At 38.9% G+C, this 18223-nt stretch overlaps 1 long non-coding RNA gene across 1 annotated transcript in view; it reads right to left on the bottom strand.

The window, feature by feature from the left end:
• Positions 1 to 669: 669 nt before the first annotated feature.
• LOC143268694 (uncharacterized) overlaps positions 670 to 18223 on the bottom strand; it is a 29159-nt gene continuing 11605 nt past the window's right edge. The window contains exons 2-3 of the long non-coding RNA XR_013044799.1: positions 2451 to 2976; positions 670 to 1645 (exon numbers count right to left, since the gene is read on the bottom strand). This is a non-coding gene — a long non-coding RNA (uncharacterized LOC143268694). The remainder of the gene's footprint in view (positions 1646 to 2450; positions 2977 to 18223) is intronic.

Genomic DNA, 18223 nt, shown 5'->3' with positions numbered 1-18223 from the left:
TTGTTTTTTAGAAAGAGATCACATTTATAATGAACCTGTTTTAAATAAAAATATTGGTTTTTCTCTGTCCCACACCAGAGGGCTCTTCTGATTTGGGACACAAGGATCTCTTAACCATTTTTTTTTTAAGCAATATGTCTGGGTTTAGAGGGGGAGTGAGCCAATTCCACCTCTAAAGTCAGCTTAGTATATTTGGGAATTTGGGTGTAGCATCTCTTACTACTTCCTGCTGGAGGGGGGCGCTGTATCTTATGGGGACGCAAAGAAAATTTTAGGCCTATGGGGTAGTCCGTGAGGCTGTATTGTGTGAACCAGTTGCCTTGAAACCGCTCTGGATGTTGGATCATCTGGGCCATGGTGTCTTCGGAGACCTTTCAAAGGGGGTCTTGGCTGGTGAAACCTGATGTATCTTAATCTGGAACAAATCCACAGCCTCTGGCTTTCTGTGGAAACAAAAGCAGAACCTCTTTTGCAAAGCAACATATCCTTAAATCCAAATTTTGAAGTCAAGGTACCTTTAAAATATACATATTGATTTAATTCAACATCTTTTTCGATCAAATTTTTTTTGCCGTTAAAAATCCCAAAGACAACACAATCCAGATTGTCTGTGTAATATTCATCTTTACGTGGCTTTTTTATATTAATTTATCTTTTTTTTTTGTCTCTTTTAAGCCTACGTATTGTGAATCTGTTGCTTTAAACTGCAGTATTCTAAGACTGAAACGGGCTGTGGCTGCTGGCTCCGCCCATTTCAGTTTACCAACATGGCGTTTTCCACCAGTTCTGTGAGTCATCAAGTCTCAGAAATAGTGGGTCTAAGCTTTTATCAAAGCAGCGTGTAGCCCAGAAACCTTTTTTTTTAATACTAGTCAGTAGAGCATGAGACTCTTAAACTCAGGGTTGTGGGTTCGAGCCCCACGTTGGGTGCCAATTGTTGCTGGAGGGCTTCTCTCCAGGTTCCCCAAGCCCCACAGTCCCACAATCCACATAAAAAATAATCACTCAGACGCTTATATTACTTATAAACTGTATGGCCATGGTAGGCTTCTTGCTAACTGTTCTTTTATCTTAAATTAACCCATTTTTATAAATCTATACCTTGCCACGTGACTGGTAGCTTACCGGTGTCTTTACATGTTGCTTGTCCTGGCAGTGGCTGCAGTGTCTCTCTCCCCTTCTTCCTGTTTCCCCAATTCTCCTCTCTCCTTGTCCCGCCTATACTTCCTGTCTGGTCACTGGCCATCAGTGTTTTAATTATACAGAGCGATATCCACAGCAATACTGCTACTAAATAACTTCAAATGAAAAGGGGCTCACAATTGTCTCATATACTATTGTCAATAGTTTTTGCTTTTTGTTTTCTTTGTGGTGCCTTTTCTTACTTCTGGGATTAACATTCTGCCTTTAGTAATGGTTGCTGATCATAGCACACCGTAATGTGGTTTTAGAGTGTCAGCTCTACTTGCAATCTGTCGAGGTTGTTAGTACATCCAGAATGTTAGAGGATGATAGGAGACTCCGAGGTCAAAGACAAAGGACTTACTTTCTCACAGCACAGCAGTGAGCACCAGCATACATGATTCTCCTCGTCAAGTCTCTGAGACAGGCCAAACAGATACCTACACCCTACACATGAGGTGATCTGCTGGAGAGGATCCAGAGACAAGGGCTCAGTGACTAGCTACAAAAATGACTTGACATCAGGGTTTATATAAGTTTTTACAATCTGGCATACAGAGCACGACCCTGCAGGACATGGCAGACATTCCCAAGAGTGCCCAGGAATTGCTGTTTCATCTTCATTGCAGGAATCATCTCTTTATAATCTTTTTTTTTAATTAAATGCATCATTTCTGGTGAATTTTTCATTTGTCATTGAAATAAGAAGGCATTAACCAAGGTGATTACTTACAATATATGGCTTGCTAGAGTCTGCATATACTGAAAATGTAGATCTGACCTCTGAAGTTTGCTTGTTTAATTCTTGCTATACATTTTCTCATGACTTTACATTGTCCATAGTTCCTCCATGATTACTGGTGTCCAAAGACTCCCTTAACATTGCAGCTGTTCTTTCTTGTTAAACATAAATCTAAGATTTACCTAGTCCAGTGCAGGAAATATGAACATCTAATTTTCTACTCTTATTAAATTTATCATTTGGAACTAAACAGCATTAACACAGGACTATATCCCTTCAATCCTATCCTTTCCTTTTTTAAAATGCAGGGTCTTATTTAGAATCTCTTATATAACTGTTGTATTTGCATCGTTTCCATCCCTTCCTCTCCCCAATGCCAACTCCTACCCAGTTCCTTCCACTCCTCAAATTCATGACCTCTTCTTTAATTATTTATTACTCTCTCTCCCGCTCTCCCTCCCTTCCTCCCCCCCTCTCACACACACATAGTTATATGTATGTATCATGTATGTATGTATCAACTTACCAAGTCCATTTGGTATTGCCCATATGTACATGTGTTTAGGACTGACTACTTGGAATTGGATAACCTATCAGGGAGCTCAGCCCTGGAGAGAACTGATTCTCCTTCTCTCAGCAGCCAGTATTGCCTGTAGCTCTTCATCTAGAGGTGGTGCCTTGTGAGAATTTTTCCCATCCATGTTGGCATGTCAACTGGTGTTGTCATAATATAGGTCTTGTTTGGGCCCAGGAATTGTTTCATGTTCATTCGAGGAATAATTTCATTATACTCTTAAATGACTCGAGATTTCATCAGTGCAGCTTTGCTATGATGTCTAGAACATATTATCTGGCAGCAGGCATCCTGATCTTCTGGCTTTTACAAACTTTCTGCCCCATCTTCTGTGATGCTGACTGAGCCTTTGGTGTAAGTGTTGCATTATAGATGTACCAGCTGAGGTTAGGCACCCAATGATCTCATATTTCAAGCCATTGTGGGTTTCTGTAATGCTCTCCATCTTCTTCAAAGAGGGATGACAGCTACACTTTATCTGTAAGTGCAAGGAAAATATGTTAAATACAATTAGAAATGATGCTGGTTTGGAAAATGGCAGTCATAGGTTCTTCTTAAGGGTCTATGACCTCTACAGTCATTGGTAATTGGCTAGGTTTACAGTCCCAGGCACAAATTCACTCCTATTCAGTAGGGCTTAAGTCCAGTTAGACTGTTGTTAGTTGTCCTAAAGATAAAAGTTCCACTATTGTGCTATTGGGGGTATCTTGCCAAGCCCCTCATGGTTGTGGTTCATAGGCTGTGCAGATGGGTAGGACCACTGATTGCTTTTCTCCCTTGGCAACTTGCATAGCACCCTCAGACACTGTGAGAACTAGTTCTCAAGAAGGAGGCTTCTGGATACAGTCCAGCTTGACTCCTCCAAGTCATGGGTCCAAAGTGTGTTGTATTTTCAGCAATAGGGTCTTACCTTTAAGTTCTGAGAGGCAACCAATAGCAAAGGTGTGATGGCTATCCTTGGTTGTCAACTTGACTACATCTGGAAATAACTGAAATAAAAAACTGAAGTGACACACCTGTGAGGGATTTTTGTTTACTTTGAAGTAGGAAGATCCACTTCTAATCTGTAGCTTTGAGGTAGGAAGACCAATCTTTAATCTGGATCTAGAGATGGGAAGATATACCATTAATCCAGGTTTTCTGAAATAGTAAAATCCACCTCTAATCTGGACCTGCTTTATGCTGAAAATCCTATATAAGGGCATTGAAGACAGAAGATTTTCCTCTTTGCTTACTTGCTTTCATCTTGCTTACAAGTCCATTTCTTCACTGACATTAGAACCTACTTCTTTGGCATGCTGGCATATACTGAAGACTGGCTGAGACAGCCAGTCTCATGAACAACTACTGGATTCTTGAAACTTACATTCATAGGTGGTCATTGTTGGATCAGCTGGACCACAGCTTGTAGGTCATCCTAATAAATCTCATATTCATAATATTCATTATATTCATAATACGACACACATATATGTACACACACGTGTACACACACGTGTACACACACGTGTACACACACACACACACACATATATATATATATATATATATATATATATATATATATATATATATATATATCTGTTTTTTTACTCTCCTGTGCTTGGCACTAAGATTTTTGTTAGTCTATGGCTCCTAGTAGAGCATTATCACCGTGTGTTACAACTCCATTTGTACTCACATATATAAATATTTTTACTTATACAATGTTTATCTCACTGTAGCTTCTTCCAACACCTCTAGTGTTGCTTATCTTTTCCTCCTTCTTCTCCTTTGGTTTTACTCTCCCCCATTCCCAGTTAAATTCTCACCTTCCATCTTTTGTCACATTTTCCCATTCATAGTACCTGCTATCCCCTCTCTAAAGCTCCCTCATCCCATGGTACCTTTTATTTTGCTGGCTCCTGTGGTTACTTCAGATTATATAATCAAATCTAAACAAGAGAGAATATGCAGTGTGTGTCTTTCTAGGCCTGGGCTACCTCATGCAGTACAATATATTTTTAGGACAAAAATCACTATATTTCTATATTTTTTTAAACTATGAATATCTTTCTTCTGCATGTTGCCACCATAAAAAAATAGGGAATACATTTAGGCTATAGTCCTAAAGGAGAAAAAGAATGATCAATGTGTGTGAAAAGTCTCTTTCAGAAAATCATTGTATCAGTTTAATCAAGGCAAGAGTGGATATCAGTGCAAAACTCTTAGAATATATGAGTGTGACCACACCCAGAGGACCATTTGATACATAATATAGAGACTGTAGAAGGCTAGGTAACTGTCCTAAGGGTCAGTAGCTAAGAATACATGGACTAAAGTCCACTAGGCCAAAGGTAAAACTGTGATCAGCACTGAGATGAATGAGAGGTATACGTAGATCAAGTCCAGTGTCTAGAAGGAGATTCTTTATACCGCAGAGTTCTAAATATCTTATAGCAACGACAGTCAACCCATCTATTGGTTGTTAGTGCCATTCTGGAATTCCAGTCTTCTGCTGTCTACAAATGGAAATGGTACGCTAACTACCAGAAGTTACCTACTCGCCAGCCAATCTCTTCTCCTAGAACAGAAAATCAGCGAGTACATTACAGAACGACATCTCATCAATGTGAGTCCTACAGTCTATTATGCAGTGAACTGGGCTTGGACCCTGGAGAGAGCATGGAAAACTTCACCTAAGCGGAGAAATGGATAACAAAGCAAAGAGCTGATTAGAACTTTGAGACATAAGCTTTTACACTAAGCTCTGCTTCTCCTTTTAAACCTCATTCCACTTGGAGTTACAGAGTAATTGAAAAAGTTTCTTTCAAACTGCTAATATTTGCCCAATAGCTTGTTACTATATTTTATCCAAGGAAACAAAGAATTTCCTGTGATTGAGATGAGAACTGACATGTGGTTCAACTCAATACAAAGTGTCTTAGGGTTTCTTGTGCCATGAAGAGGCTTCATGACCATGGCAGCTCTTATAAAGGATAGCATTTAATTGGGCTGGCTCACATTTCAGAGGTTCAGGCCACTGTCATCATGACAAGGAGCATGGTCACACGCAGACAGACATGGTGCTGGCTACAGTTTGATCAGGAAGTGGACTGAGACACTGGTGGTATTGAACATATAGGACACCTCAAAGCCCGCCTCCATGGTGATACACTTTCTCCAATAACAGCACATTTATGCCAACAAGGCCACACCTCCTAATAGTGCCACTCCCTTTGGGGGCCATTTTCTTTTACATCACCACAGGAAGTGTTCCAGTTTCCACTCATGTTTAAATTCATGTATTTCTTCAATTTTCCAGCTTTGAATGCAGGATACAGATAATCTGCAGTTGTTAATTAAAATAGTGTTTGCTCCTATAATTCTTTTCATTGGGGGTAAGAGAGTAGGGTTGAGTCAGGGTTTCTCCATGTAGCCCTGGATGTCCCAGAACTCACTCTGTGGACTGGACTAGTCTGGAACTCAGAGATCCGCCTGCCTCTGCCTCCAGAGTGCTGGGATTAAAGGTGTGTGCCATCACTGTCTGGCTTACAATTCTTATTCTGCTAAACTATTAGATCAATGTATATTTTTAATGTAGTTTTTTTTTTGTGTGTGTGTGATAGTGTTGTTTTATTTTCTCATCCTAAAAAGCTTAGGAAAAGTGAATATAGGACATACAAATACCTTGTGGAGATTGAGGAAGCTAAGGTGAATAACTGAAGGTTATGAACAGAACCAAGATCAATGGATTCCTTATCTGATGCTTTTGTGCTTTGGTTACTACCCTGTGCTTTCTCCAAGCACACCTGTCATGATAAAGATAGTATTTATTCTGGGTCTCTTTCCATATTCACATGTCAGGAAAGATAACATGTCATTTTTTTTTCTTTCCTGATGCCTCTACTGCTTCAAGGGAATATAACTTTAATATTCAATTGCGAATATTAAATACATCTATTAAACATGATATATGACAAGAAATCTATATCCTGCATTCAAATTTATACTGTTATTCAACATCCTGATGTATGTGTCAATGCAGAGAACACAATGGATCACCTTTTAACTACCCAAGTTTTATAGTTCTTAGGACTGCAGACAGAAAGCTCCTGCAGCATGTCAAACTTGATGGCCCCCATGCCCCCTTCTTAATCTTGAGCAGAGAACAAAAGGTACTACTGCCCTTATATGGTTGGTAACTGATAAGCAGATGTCTGCTCCACAGTTTCAAAAGAACTGATGCTGTCACAACCTGCCCCCAGGGTTCCAGCAGGGATTCCTGACATTCTACATGAGACTCCCATAAAGTGATAGGTTTATTATGATCTCTCAGATGTGCAGGCGGACTTTATGCAGCTAGGGGAACAGCACTGAGCAGTGAATTCTGGAGTTCGGGAAAATTATGCTGATTCTTTTTGCCCATCATTAAGTGCATGGTGTTAGCAAACCACTTGCTTATGCTCATTTATACTCAAACCAACTTTTGTTCTTTAGAAAAAATGCAAATGAAAACTCACTCGCCTTTTTCTTGATATAACGTAAAGCATTGGTTTTTCTGGGATATATATTGTAAAAAATCTCTAAGACTGTAACAAAAATTTTTGTGATTATTTCTATTTATCTATAGAGGACTGATGGAAACTAGGAACAGAAATTAAGCTTCATACACTATTTTTTCTTTTAATTCTTCTCCTCTTTCATTTTCTCATTATAACAGGTCAAGTTTAAAAATATTTTCATAGTATCTAATGTGGCACAAAAATAGAGATAAAAGGAAGGGATTGACATACGTTAGAAAAGTATAGCGGTAAGGCCTTGGACTTGCGAGATGATTCAGTGTGTAAAAGTGCTTGCCAATGCAAATTCAATGACCTGTGTTCAATTTCTGGAACCCTCATAAATGTGGAAGGAGAGAATTGATATCACAAATTTGTCTTCTGACTACCACATTCATGCCATGACTCACATGCGCGCGCGCGCGCACACACACACACACACACACACACACACACACACACACTACACACACATCATATACACACCCTACACACACACTCATCACAAACACACCCTACACATATACTCATCACATACACACCCTACATACACACTCATCACATACACTCCCCCCTCAACACATTCATCACATACACAAAGAGACAACAAAACTTTAATAGAAAACAAACCTAAACACACAAACAAACTAAAGGCAAGACCTTGTGTTTTTTTAAAATTGTTATTTAATGCATTTTAGATTCATTCGGGGAAATGGTGATACCTATAAAATTCCTCTGCATATGGTGTGTTTGATAGTGTTGCAGGCCCAATATGGTCATACTCCTTACTGTGGCAGCAAAACCATTAAAAACAACTAAAAACTGACATCATAGAGGTTAAGAAAATTGAAAGAAGTCTTGAGTGAATTCCCAATGTGTACATTAGATTTTCCACTGTGCTAAGGGAAGGCACCCTAGAGTTTCTACAGAGCATGAATGGTCTGGTAGAAAATGGTCATTTCTTTTTGTCCTTTTTTTTTGCGGGGAGGGAGGGAACTGTCATATATCTGTAAGGACAAAAAATGCCCAGACAAAGCATGTGAGACAAAAATATCTCCCCAAATCCCGTTGAATTTACTTTCTGTATATCCAGTAAGACTCTGTTGGAGAAAACTAATTTTTCCTTTGCAAGTAGTTATCAACTGGAGGTGGCTTCTGGGTTAGAGGTGGGGGCTTGTGTCCACTGAGACCCTATCTGGTTTATACCTAGCAGGCCCCATGCTTGCTGACACAGTCTCTCTGAGTTCATGTGTGCATCAGTCTGGTTGTGTCTAGAAGGCCTCCTTTCCTTGGTGTCTTCCATACCCACTGGCTCTTACAATCTTTCTGCCTCCTCTTCTGCAACTTTCCCTAAGCCCTGAGGGGAGGGATTTGACAGAGACATTCCATTTAGGAATGAGTATTTCAAGGTCTCTTTCTGCACATTGTCTAGCTATGGGTCTCTGTATTTGTTCCCATCTGCTGTAGGAGGAAGCTTCTCTACTGAGTAAAGAGCAAGATACTGATCTATGAATATAATAGAATGTTGTGAGGAGTCATTTTATTTGTACATTCCTTTAGCGGTAGGTTTTCTCCTAAGACCTATTTAGTCTCATGTTCTTGACTACCTGGGCAATGTCCGTCTCACGAGGGCCTAAATTTCAATCAGTAGTTGTCGACTCCCACAGCATTTTACCACTTTTGCACCAGTGTATATTTCAAGCAGGTCAGCATCATAGATCAAAAGTTTTGTAGAAGGCTTGTTTTTTACCTTTCTCCTTTGGTAGGCAGAGTACTGTTTTGTACCATGAACACTTGTCAGTAGGGGTGAAGGCTATAGGCAGGCACCATCTTGACTTCTCCACATTCAGTGAGTCATGTAGGTGCTGTCTTCAGCAATTGGGTTATACCATCAATTTGTGGAGTGCAACCAGTAGCCTTGGCAATAGGTTGGTTGTTTGGGGGTTTCTTTTTTTCCCATTCTATTAAAAATAGATTCTTTCCTCATACAATATATCCCCTCATACAGTTTCCCATCCTTTTTCTCCTTCCAGTTCCTCCCCATCTCCCCTTCCATCCAGACCCCCTCCCTTTCTGTCTCTCATTAGAAAAGGATGGGCTTCTCAGAGGTAACGACAAAACGTAACAAAATCACACTGAAGTTGAGCAAGGCAACTCAACAAAAGGAAAGAAGCCGCAAGAGAAGGCACATGAATCAGAGAACCACTCCTCTGCACACTCACAAGTTCCATAAAAATACTAAAAAGAGCTATAATACACATCCAGACGATCTAGTGCAGACCCATTTAGCCCTGTGCTTACTGCTTCAGTCTCTGTGAGTTCATATGACCTTTGCTCAGTTGATTTAGAGGGCCTTACACTCCTGGTGTTCTTTATCTTCTCTGGCTTTTACACTCTTTCTTCTTTCTGCTTCCACTTCCATGGAATTCCCTGAGCTCTGAGGGGTGGGACACATCTTTAGAACTATGTGTTCCAAGGTCTCTCTCTCTCTCTCTCTCTCTCTCTCTCTCTCTCTCTCTCTCTCTCTCTCTCTCTCTCTCTCTCTCCCTCCCTCCCTCCCTCCCTCCCTCCCTCCCCTTCTGCTGTGGGTTTCTGAATTTGTTTCCATCTGCTGCAGGAGGAAGCATCTCAGATGGTGACTGAATAAGGTACTGATCTATGAGTACAGCAGAATATTATTAGGAATCATTTTATTGTTACTTTTCTTTTTTAGATCAGTAGTATTTGGTTTTTCCATAGGTCTCTGGGCTGTCTAATCTCTGGTTCTTGGTCACCCAACTAGTGTTGGGTATAGATTCCATCTTTTGGAGTGGGCCTTAAGTCAAATCAGACATTGGTTGGTCACTCCCACAAGCTTTGTACACCATTGCCCTAGCATATTTTGCAGGCATGACAGATTGTACATCAAAGGTCTTGTGGTTGGGTTGGTGTTTATGTTTCTACCTTGGTGGCCTGCAGAGTACCTTCCCAACCAAAGGCACTAGAGCATAGGGATAAAAGTTCTATGTAGGACCAGATTGACCTCTCCACGTTCAATGAGTTGTGTGAGTGTTGTCTTCCGCAATAGGGCCTTGCTGTCCATTTGTGGAGATCAACTTTTTTTTTTTCAGCCTGGATTGGTGAATTTCCATGGGACTTACTTGGTCAATCACTCAATTGTATGAGCACAGTCACAGTAATGGAAGCTCCAATTGGTGACAAGAGATGACCAGTTGGGACCTCCCTTATTATTTGGATATTTCATTAGGATTGCCTTTGTGTATTTTAGGAAGTTTCTATTACAGTAGGTTTCCATACCACCTCTCAAATGCCCTCAATTCTAGCTGTTTCTCCCTCAATTCCCTCCATCAATCCCATCTCACCTCCTGCTCCCCATCTGATCTTCCCATTCTCATGCCGCACTTGACCCCTGTCCACTCATAAAATACTTGTCCCTCCTAGGGAGATCTATGCTCCTTCCTCTGTGGGAGTTTGTATGGGGGCCCTTTGGCCAACAACTTGTTTAAATATAACTCATTTCTGGCAATGGATGCTTCATTTGGTGGTGAAACATGTCTAGGAAGGGCTTGTCTCCCCACTATTTGTTGATTTGAGTTTAGATTTCTTTCATATATGTATTTATTTTAGGAAGCTTCTACTCAATTAGGTTTCTCTATGACCCCTCAACTGGCTATTTGGTTTAGTGGTCCTTCCCCATGAATATTACCCCCTCCGTTACCATCTCCACATTTGATGGCCCCACTTACATCCCCCCCACATCCATCCATAACTATGTATGTCATTTTCCTAGGGATAGCCTTCCCCCCTCCCTAGTCCCTTACTCTATACTTAACCTCTGTAGCTTGCTTATCATTGACTTAATAGTTAACATCCACTTATAAGCAAATAAATACCATATTTGTCTTTTGGGATGTAGATTACCTCATTTGGGATGAATTTTTTCTAGATATATCCATTTACCTGAAAATTTCATGATTTTGTTTTTAATAACTGAGTAGTATTCCATTGTGTAAATGTAGGACATTTTCTTTATTCATTTATCATTGATGGACGTCTAGGTTGTTTCCAATTTCTGGCTTTTATGAATAAAGTAGCAATGAACATGGTTGAGCACATATCTCTAGTAGTATATGCCCAAGAGTGGTGTAGTATAGCTGGATATTAAGGAAGCTCTATTCCTAGTTTCCTGAGGAATGATTATAGTTTTTTTCTTTGTCTTTCTTTCTCTTTGCTTTCTTTTTTTTTTGTTCCTTTCTTTTCGTTTTTTTTTTTTTTGAGACAGGGTTTCTCTATGTATCTCTGGTTTCTAATCATGATCTATCTGAAGATTGCAAATATTTCTCTCTGTCAATAACCATAACTGATATCAAAATATCTCTTTTTTATCTACACATGTTACCCTTACTTTAGACTCTATATTCCTCCCTCACAGGAAATATATTCTGTCAAGAGTAATTAGAAGAGTTCTGTAGAGGTTCAAGAAGAATATGTACAACTTAACATTTGTGTGTACATCTTATATAAAACCTAGAATGAGTGTGGTCTTAGCAATCCTGATCTCCAAAAGTATGCTTGCCAATGATGTATGTTTACTATAAGTGTTCATTGATTAGAGTAGCTCCTCCCAACACCCAAACCTGGGCAAATAATATTCAAAGTTAAAAAGTAATAAATCTTTAAGGAAGAAGAGAACTGATTTCCTTTCTTACAATTTTGAAAGCAATCATTATCAAAGACTTTCCCAGTTGTATTAATTCTATTTATTTACTCTCTCACTTTTATATTGAGTTCCCCAAACTAATGGATATTGTTCTGACTTAAATTCCATTGCCATGATAAACATCACAATCAAAATCAATTTGAGGAAGAAAAGATTTATTTGCCCTATACGTCCAGATCACAATCCATCACTAAGGGACCTCAGGGCAGTAACTCAGACAGGAACAGAAGCAGAATCACAAAAGAGTGCTGTTTCCTGTCTTGCTCTTCAGGCTCACATTCAGCTACCTTTCGTATATCTCAATGGACCATTTGTCCAGGGGTGGCACTTCCCATAGTAGCCCCCCCCATCAATCATTAATTAAGAAAATTCCCTCCACAGGTTTTCCCACATGCCAATCTAATGGAGGTATTGTCTCAATTGAGGTTCCCTCTTCCTCTTCTTAGATGGCCCTAGTTGGTATCAAGGTGACAAAAAATTAAGCAGTATAGTTTTAAATTAAAAAAAAAAAAACAGTTGTTTCTTTAGCTATAGACAATCAAACCAAAGTGTGGACTGTATTGCTATTAAATGTCACTGTCTTCTTTTCTGGTTATGGACATGGAGTGGGAGAAAGGTTTAATTCTTCTAGTTAACAATTGTAAACCTTTCGTTTTTTTAAAAAGCTAATGTATATATGGGGATAATACTGGGAGTATTACCCAAATAAAATGTAGGAATATTAGAAAATAAAGCCTCCCTGTGTGTTTAATTAAGAGCATAGACTATGCATTAGGCTTTATATTGAATTTCAGATATGAAACAAGCACTCTCTAAACACAACTGTAGCAAAAGGGTAGAGCAATTATATCAATTTATTAAACACTGAACTTCTGTTTAATTTTTGAAATAATAAGAACAAAGAAGTAATACATTGTTTGAGACTTAAAAAGCCCAAGTTGTCTGCAAGTCTCTGAAGTTGAAGAGTACTTATTTTTCTATTCTTCCTGTACCCTTACTTTTTATAGAAATATTACCCTTTAATTTATTTAATTTTTGACATGCAAAACATGGAAAGAGCAAGAACATTGACTAGCTGACAAATGTCAGGGCAAAAATAAGATGTAATTATAGCTTCACATGATGTCTAAATTTCCCATAGCAAGTAACACAAGTCTCTGAAATCAGGGCCAAATAAAAACCTAAATTTTATACTCAGGCAAAAAGATGGAGAATAACTTTGATATTATATCACAAATCACACTTTTGAGAATTAAGAAAAATACAACTAAATTTGAGGTTTTCATCATTTTTTAAAATTCTAGAAGGAGATAAAATGTAAAGTATAAAATTTTCACTAAGCTACTAATTTTAGAAAAGTATATTTCAGTCACTTTATCAGTGCTTGGGGGTAACTGTACATATTTTATCATCTCTTTTCTTGCATTAATGTGCTATTGGTGTGAAAACTCTTGCCCTTTCAGGGATTGATACTATGACTAAATTTACTCCTGAGTGTTTTTCACACAAGTTTCTCAAAAATTTTAACTTTCTGACCTAGTGTTTTTCATATCTACAGAGTTTCTCTTTTAAATGGTCAGGGCTTACTTATCAGTTGGAGTGTTTTGGGTTTCTGGTATAAGGTAAATTATAAGCATACCTTGAAAAAATAATTCAAAGACTAAAATCAAATATCTATTTAAACTTCTAAGCTGTTTATTAATGTGGGTAATTAGTACATGTCAATTGCCTAAAAACATGTTGCCATATAATGGTAATTTCAAGAACTACTATCTTTGATTAGTGATTTCTGCTCCAAATATACATGTGAAATAATAATGTTCAATCCAAGCATTATCTAAGCAAAGACCCCATGGTTAGGCTATACCTCTAGGCAAACTGGGAACATGAGTGGGTGAGAATTAAGCACTGTTTTTTTTTCTTAAAATTTTATTTTGAAAAAAAAAAATCAACCCAATAGACTATACCTAGAACAGCAAACCAACGCTGATACCCCTTGTAACATTTGGACTAGCTGTTAACATAAATATTAATGTTTCATTATTCTGAGGCATTTGCAAAATTTATTCTCAAATCAAACTGTGAAATTTTATTCTCCACTATTCCTGAATTTATCTCCTAAGTAGCAAAGGCATCCTTCTGTATGAAAAAGTCTGATTATCTCAGGAAATGTAACAATAGTAACACATTATTGTGAAGGGTACAGTCTGTATTCAAGACCCCCACCCCCGACTTGCCCTCCTTACATCCTTCATAGATGTGCATTTAAAAATCAGAATCCAGTCAAAGATCCTGCAATGTGTAAGCTGGCCTTCTTTTTTATTTTCCTTTAATTACAGAAGTATTTATTGCTCTACTTATAGATACAGAATTCTATAAAGAGTTTCCTTTATTTTTAGTTTCAAAATTAAAATTTGTCACCTTTAATTTGACCTTGCCATCATTACTACGCTGTGATGCATATTAATTATAGGTTAAAATATTCACTATTTTATTTTTTGGATTTCTATTTCACATATAAAAATATTGAGAAAATTTGTTTGTAATGTACAACATATTTTGGAATATGTATATAGTATTGAAGACTCAATAGACCCAGTTGACATGCCTTACATTACATACTTATCATTTTTTCTTTTATTGAAAATCGATTTTTTTCATACAATATATTTTGATTATGGTTTTCCCTCCTGCTACTCCTCCCAGTTCCTCCCCAACTCCCTTCCCATTTAGATCCACTCCCATGTCTCTCATTAGAAAACAAACAAGCATCTAGGGGGTAATAATAAAATAAAAGTATAATAAGATGAAGCAAAAACAAACAAATTGGAAAAGGAAAAAATACAAAACAAAGAGCCTAAGAAAAGACACAAGAACAGATATAGACGCAGAGAAACACTCAAGAATCCCACAAAAACATAAAACCAGAAGCCAAACATATGTACACAGGAACTGTGGGATAAAATAATTAATTAATAAGTTTAAATTAAAAGAGGGAGAGATAAAACAAAACAAAACAAAACAAAATCCCGGCACTAACTTATAAGACAAGGAACCTCCAAATATGCTATTGAGTTCATTTTCCGTTGGCCGTCTACTGCTGGGCATGCAGCCTACCCTTAAGAGTAGCTTGGTATTGGACCAAGAGGCAAGTCACTTTTCTCCTAGCTGGTCACTTCAGCCTCCAGGCCTTAGGTCCTATAGCATAACCCTTATCCCCATAACCACCCATTGCAGCCCCAGTTGCAGGCCAATGGTGATATTTTATTTGTACTGATATGTGATTTTATTGTATGTTAATAAATAAAGTTGCCTGGGGGGCAGATCTAATAGCAAGCCATAGCAGAAGTCTGGCAGTGGTAGCACACGCCCTTAATTCCGATCACATGACAGGCAGATCTCTGTGTGTTCAAGGATACTACCAGCATGGAGACACATGCCTTTAATCTCAATACCAACCATAGAAGATCTGGAGGTCTGTATAGATGGGCAGTGACAAGGAGGTCATGTGGTTGCGTTTACAACCAATGAGAATGCAGAATAGAAACAACAAAGGCAGAATAGAAAGTCAATAAAGAGGACAAACATACAGGAAGTAGAGCTTGGCTGAGGAGGAGAGCAGTGGCAGTGAAGGGTAAGGTTTTTGGGCTTTTTAACTCTGCAATCGGCTGGGCTCTGTGTTTCTTATTTAAAAAGATGGTTACTTCTACATTTGGTGCCCACGTGGCAAGAATTTATTAAAAACTGCTTGGCTTGGCGGTAGGTCCAGTTTCCTGCCTGGGCGGCCCAGCTCCCTAGCTCAGGCCATGCTCCCTCAGGCCCAGCCAACCTTAGCTACAAGCTGTTACTGTAGCTGGAGTTACTTACTTAAAAAGCTGGTGCTCCGAATAATTCTGCCCTGCCGGAGCTACTGCTAATTGCAGTAGCTACATGCAACTGTGAATAGAGCTGCCTTTGGCTGAAATGCCAACACACGTGGTCAGAGCTTAAGGAAGCCAGAGCCCAGGCTTGACTTGGCTTAAGTGGGAACACGTGGCTGGATTTAAGCTTTTTTTTTTTTTTTTTTTTTTTTTTTGGTTTTTTCGAGACAGGGTTTCTCTGTGTAGCTTTGCGCCTTTCCTGGAACTCACTTGGTAGCCCAGGCTGGCCTCGAACTCACAGAGATCCGCCTGCCTCTGCCTCCCGAGTGCTGGGATGGATTTAAGCTTTTAGCCCGAACTTGTGACTGTGCTTTCTCTCTTTGTCTCTCTCTCTCTCTCTCTCTCTCTCTCTCTCTCTCTCTCTCTCTCTCTCTCTCCAGATTCACACCTCGGACACTAGGTAGCTGTTTTGAAATTCCCTCAGATATCTACTGTTCTATGCAAACTTGGTAAGTCAATTAAGATATCAGATATTTTATTTTTGGTTGTGAGCCTAGCCTTTAATGGCTGAGCCATCTCTCCAGCCCAAGATATCAGATATTTTAAAGAAAACTATTTAAAAGAGAAATTTTTTCCATATTAAAAAAAATGGGTTTTATTTGTACATTGGAAGAAAATTGGGCTTTGTTTGAAATTTTAGGCAGTCTGACAATGGAACAACTATATGAGAAGATTAATGTTGATCAAATTATTCACATCATTACTTTTCTTATCCTTATTTTACTATTTAAAAAGATAGTCAATTTAAGTGCCAGGATAAAAGTTTTAGAAAAACCTGTTAAACATGTTAAAATGAATTATGGAGAAATTTAGATTCAGACAGAAGAAGAAATTAACAGTGAAGTTGTTTCAAGATTGGATTATAAGATTATAGAAAGCCTGATTTCACACAATCACCCTTAATTTAATCGGTAACCATACAGCATCTACCTGGCCAAGAGAATGCACAAAATTTTTGGACACCTACTGAAATGTTAGATTTATGAAGGTTTAAGGAGTCAATAGTATCTTATGGCATGCATTCCCCATATGTAAAGCAAATGTTAAATTCCACAGGACTGGCAGGAGCTGGTACATGCTGTTCTGGAACATGGACAACAGTTGCAGTGGCAAATGTGGTTCAAAGAGGAATCTAAAAACATAGCAAAACAATGTAGGGATAAAGGTATACAAATCTTCCAGGATCAGCTTGTTGGAGAAGGCCAATATGCTGCAATACAAACACAATATTTATATGATATCCAAACCCTAATTCTATGTCAAATGGCAGCCTTGAATGCATGGGACAGAGTTGAGGAAGTAGGAAAGAAAACTGAGTCATTTACAAAGGTTATACAGGGCCCAAGAGAATCTTTCACAGATTTTTTACAAAGATTGACTTCAGCAGTAAAGAGAATGGTCCCGAATTCAGAAGCTAGTCAGATAATAATTGAATCTTTGGCTTTTGAGAATGCAAATGCAGCACTTAAGAGAATAATCAGGCCATTAAAGGCAAGATCTGCACCCTTGGAAGATTAGATTAGAGACACAATTAATGTTGAGGCTCATGATTGTAGTAGGTAGTCATTCCAGCTTTGGTCTGGAAGTTCCAACCCCCATTGAGGTTTTGTTAGCTATCACGCCCACAAGGCAGGGCCAAGGGAGGTCCAGAAGACCCGAGATTGGGACATGCCATGCTCTCTTGCTGCTGGGAGCCCAGATGCTAGAGGTGGACAGAGGAGAGTTCTCCAGAGAACATCGCCGAACTACTGCTGCGTCTTTCCCAGAACCCTCAACCTACCTATTCCTTCATTTGTAAGTTACACCATTAAGTAAATCTCCTTTCAACTACGTGGAGTGGCCTTAATAATTTCACCAATATCTGGAGCTCAAATGGAGCAAATTCCAAAGGCCTGAACGGCTCCCACCTTCTCCCCGGCTGGAGGGTACCTAAACCCACCTGCACAGTTCCATATAACCAGGGAACGCCTACATGGTTCCATTCCCAAAAAAGGGAGCAGCTAGTCCAGTCTCAGTTTCCTAGCTTAGCCCCGGCTCCCGCCATCTGGATTTCTGCCTGCAGCTGCAGTCAGCCAAGGTCACCAGCAGGCCCTACTTTGGAGCTGTACCAATGTCACCTTCTGGCTGAAAAGTCCTACTACACCCCCAGAACCACAGAAAGGTAAAGCAGTGTCTTATTTCAAGTAAAAGTACTTGATAATTTTATACACATTTTGAGTAATTCTTATAATATGGCTTATAATATGGCTGACAACATTACCTCACAACAATTTAAAAACCTTTTTGCCTGTATGATGAATGACATTCTCCTGGAAATATATGACCTTCCTCAGGCATATTTGGCCTGTACCATTTTATACTTACACCATTAAAGATCAGATCAGGTCCTTTGGAAGAATGGATTCAATATACTAATAGTGTTCAGTCTCTTAACTACAGTAATGAAGCTTGGATAGGAGAGACAAATCCCAGAGATGAAAGAAGGCCCCATGGTAACAAATGTTTTAAGTGTGGTACACCAGGTCATATAAGTAAAAACTACAC

Source organism: Peromyscus maniculatus, chromosome 15 (assembly GCF_049852395.1).
Source record: "Peromyscus maniculatus bairdii isolate BWxNUB_F1_BW_parent chromosome 15, HU_Pman_BW_mat_3.1, whole genome shotgun sequence".
In the NCBI taxonomy this organism is placed as follows: Eukaryota; Metazoa; Chordata; class Mammalia; order Rodentia; family Cricetidae; genus Peromyscus; species Peromyscus maniculatus.
The sequence above is the reverse complement of the archived record's forward strand: the minus strand, read 5'-3'. Positions and strand labels throughout refer to the sequence as shown.